At 40.3% G+C, this 4,153-nt stretch overlaps 3 non-coding genes across 3 annotated transcripts; all 3 read right to left on the bottom strand.

Annotated features, from left to right (window-relative positions):
* Positions 1–1,630: 1,630 nt before the first annotated feature.
* trnat-ugu (transfer RNA threonine (anticodon UGU)) lies at positions 1,631–1,704 on the bottom strand. Its single transcript has one exon. It is a non-coding gene; the product is annotated as a tRNA-Thr (tRNA).
* Positions 1,705–2,158: 454 nt separating this feature from the next.
* Positions 2,159–2,231, bottom strand: trnak-uuu (transfer RNA lysine (anticodon UUU)). Its single transcript has one exon. It is a non-coding gene; the product is annotated as a tRNA-Lys (tRNA).
* Positions 2,232–3,830: 1,599 nt separating this feature from the next.
* On the bottom strand, positions 3,831–3,902 carry trnak-uuu (transfer RNA lysine (anticodon UUU)). Its single transcript has one exon. It is a non-coding gene; the product is annotated as a tRNA-Lys (tRNA).
* Positions 3,903–4,153: the final 251 nt, after the last annotated feature.

Below are 4,153 nucleotides of genomic sequence, written 5' to 3'. Positions count from 1 at the left end.
GCTACAGTAGTGAACTCGCCAACATTGAGGGCATTTAAAAGTTTATTGGATAAACATATGGATGATAATGGCATAGTGTAGGTTAGATGGCTTTTGTTTCGGTGCAACATCGTGGGCCGAAGGGCCTGTACTGCGCTGTATCGTTCTATGTTCTATGTTCTATGTAATCATTCAATCTTTGCTCACAGACATCGCTGACAAACATGCAAAATGTTCCTACTGGATTTCCTGAGGTCAAACCTGTCGTGCATTCAAAGGAAAATACTGCACATGTTGTGAATCTGCATGAGAAACTAAAAATGATTCGATTCAAGCTCATAAAATTTGAGGATGTCTGCGGAGCCAGACACAAAGATAATGTTTTTACATCAACTGAAAATCTAGCAAAAATTCTTGAAAATTCTGGACGGCTGTTGCAATTTGGCAAACACGACGTTGTCACGGTTCTTCCACTTTCCATAAAGCATCCTGCATTCTTTATTTTTATTTCCGACCGTTCATTGGGAAGCAAATGCCTTGAGCCAAAATCAAAGCCCTGACAAGGACTTGAACCCTGGACCATCAGATTGATACTGATGCTCTACCAACTGAGCTACCAGGGCCCAATGTAAAAATGTTCTCATAGCTCACTTCAAAGTCTCATATTGTATCTTTTGAATTTCCTTCACTGGTCATTCAGCCTCTCCAGCTCATTTCCCTCGCAAGCAGACTGGCAGCCTCCCTTTGGTTTCCTTTCTCAAATTCTTCAACTTGGACTCGCATTTCACCAATGACCTGTGATGTGACAACTGTTGTTACCCAGGGACATGCACTGGGACTTCAAGACATTGAAGATTACGGTTAGTTCGCTGAGATATGAGTGGGAAGCGACAGAGCTACAGATTGTATTTTAAGAGGGGGAATAAAGGGTGTCATCTGTTGTTTGTTGTGGCAGAGTGTGAACGCAAGTAAGCTCATCTAGAAAACTAACAAATTATGCAAATCGCAAATTTCAGGGTGGCAATAGATCTGTCAACACCACATCTTCATGGAAAATGCCCAACAATTTATCCCGCCCGAATCGTTCTTGCTAACATGCAGCAACATATATCGTCCAATAAAAAAGCAAATTACTGCGGATGTGAAATCTGAATTAAAACAGGAAATGATGGAAAATCTCAGTGGGTCTGGCAGCATCTGTGAAGAGAGAACCGAGCTAACGTTTCGAAGTTGGGTCACTCTTCATCAGAGTAAATCATTTAATCATTCAATCTTTGCTCACAGACATCGCTGACAAACATTCAAAATGTTCCTACTGGATTTCCTGAGGTCAATCCTGTCGTGCATTCAAAGGAAAATACTGCACATATTGTGAATCTGCATGAGAAACTAAAAATGCTTGGGTGAAAGCTCATAAAATTTGAGGATGTCTGTGGAGCCAAACACAAAGTTAATGTTTCAAATCCGTGTGATCCTTATTCAGAGCTGAAGCGAGGTTACATGCAATGGAGTGGATGAGGAAAATGGAAGTTGCGTGAAAAATGGGAGATATGGAAGTTTGACGTAAAACAGGGGAAAGCAACCTTGAAGGTCAGTACCATTAAATGAGAAGCATTCTTCACAGGCTACATGCTTTGACCTGAATGTACAAAGGTACTGCTGAGATTTGAACTCAGGATCTCCTGTTTACAAGACAAGCGCTTTTACCATCTAAGCCACAGCACCAATCTGCCAGACTTTTTTGCAAGTGTAGAACAGATTTCAATTGTTTTGATTAAACATCAGTATTGTTGATTTCTCCTGCTGACTTTGAGAGTGCAAATTAAAATATTCATTGTCACTGGGCTTTTGAAACTGTAAAGATTGCAGTTATTTCTGAAAGTTATTAATTTAAAAGCAGTTCTGCAGGAAAGGAGCATACAAACAGGAAATATTTTGCGAATTGGTAAGTGATTAAACATGGCCAGAAAACTATAGTGGTATAATGCAGGACAAGACCAGGAGAGAGTTTAAACATCAACTGAAAATCTAGCAAAAATTCTTGAAAATTCTGGACGGCTGTTGCAATTTGGCAAACACGACGTTGTCACGGTTCTTCCACTTTCCATAAAGCATCCTGCATTCTTTATTTTTATTTCTGACCGTTCATTGGGAAGCAAACGCCTTGAGCCAAAATCAAAGCCCTGACAGGGACATGAACCCTGGACCCTCAGATTAAAAGTCTGATGCTCTACCGACTGAGCTACCAAGGCCCATTTCAAACTTTCTCACAGCTCACATCAAAGTCTCATATTGTATCTTTTGAATTTCCTTCACTGGTCATTCAGCCTCTCCAGCTCATTTCCCTCGCAAGCAGACCGGCAGCCTCCCTTCGGCTTTCTTTCTCAAATTCTTCAACTTGAACTCGCATTTTTCCAATGACCTGTGATGTGACAACTGTTGTTACCCAGGGACATGCACTGGGACTTCAAGACATTGAAGATTACGGTTAGTTCGCTGAGATATCAGTGGGAAGCTGCAGAGATACGGATTGTATTTTAAGAGAGGGAATAAAGCGTGTCATCTGTTGTTTGTTGTGGCAGAGAGTGAACGCAAGTAAGCTCATCTAGTAAAGTAGCAAATTATGCAAATCGCAAAGTTTCAGGGTGCAAATAGATCTGTCAACGGCACATCTTCAGAGAAAACGCCCCATCCTTTATGCCGCCCAAATCGTTCTTGCTGACATGCAGCAACATATATCGTCCAATAAAAAGGCAAATTACTGCAGATGTGAAATCTGAAAAAAAACAGGAAATGATGGAAAATCTCAGTGTGTCTGGCAGCATCTGTGAAGAGAGAACCGAGCTAACGTTTCGAGGCTGGGTCACCCTTCATCAGAGTAAATCATTTAATCATTCAATCTTTGCTCACAGAAATCGCTGACAGACATTCAAAATGTTCCTTCTGGATTTCCTGAGGTCAATCCTGTCGTGCATTCAAAGGAAAATACTGCACATGTTGTGAATCTACATGAGAAACTAAAAATGATTAGATTAAAGCTCATAAAATTTGAGGATGTCTGTGGAGCCAGACACAAAGTTAATGTTTCAAATCCGTGTGATCCTTATTCAGAGCTGAAGCGAGGTTACATGCAATGGAGTAGATGAGGAAAATGGAAGTTCCGTGAAAAGTGGGAGATATGGAAGTTTGAATCAAGTTTGACATAAATCAAGGAAAAGCAATCTTGAAGGTCAGCACCACAGAAATGTTGTCAACATTTTCTGTGTTCACCATTAAATGACAAGCATTTTTCACAGGCTACATGCTTTGACCTGAAAGTGTAAGTGTATTGCTGAGATTTGATCTCAGGATCTCCTGTTTACAAGACAGGCACTTTAACCATCTAAGCCACAGCACCAACCTGCATAACATGTTTGCAAGTGTAGAACAGATTTCAATTGTTTTGATTAAACATCAGTATTGTTGATTTCTCCTGCTGACTTTGAGAGTGCAAACTAAAATATTCATCGGCACTGGGCTTTTGAAACTGTAAAAATTGCAGTTATTTCTGAAAGTTATTAATTTAAAAGCAGTTCTGCAGGAAAGAAGTATACAAACAGGAAATATTTTGTGAATTGGGAAGTGATTAAACATGGCCAGAAAACTACAGTGGTATAATGCTGGATAAGACCAGGAGAGAGTTTTTACATTCACTGAAAATCTAGCAAAAATTCTTCAAAATTCTGGACGGCTGTTGCAATTTGGCCAACACGACGTTGTCACGGTTCTTCCACTTTCCATAAAACATCCTGCATTCGTTATTTTTATTTCCAACCGTTCATTGGGAAGCAAACGCCTTGAACCAAAATCAATGCTCTGACAGGGACTTGAACCCTGAACCTTCAGATGAAAAGTCTGATGCTCAACCGACTGAGCTATCAGGCCCCATTTCAACAATTCTCTCATAGCTCACGTCAAAGTCTCATATTGTATCTTTTGAATTTCCTTCACTGGCAATTCAGCCTCTCCAGCTCATTTCCCTCGCAAATGTTGAATCCCAAATTTCTTTAACCGTCAGTCTGGCCTCAATAAAAGTCGAGATGAATTTGCAGTTATAACATTAGTTATTTTATTCAGCTTGCAAGCTACCTAGTCCACAGTGATACAGATAACATGTTGCTCTCTGCAGCCCCGG

This window comes from Scyliorhinus torazame, chromosome 4 (assembly GCF_047496885.1).
Source record: "Scyliorhinus torazame isolate Kashiwa2021f chromosome 4, sScyTor2.1, whole genome shotgun sequence".
Taxonomy (NCBI): domain Eukaryota; kingdom Metazoa; phylum Chordata; class Chondrichthyes; order Carcharhiniformes; family Scyliorhinidae; genus Scyliorhinus; species Scyliorhinus torazame.
This window is presented reverse-complemented; position numbering and strand designations above follow the sequence as displayed.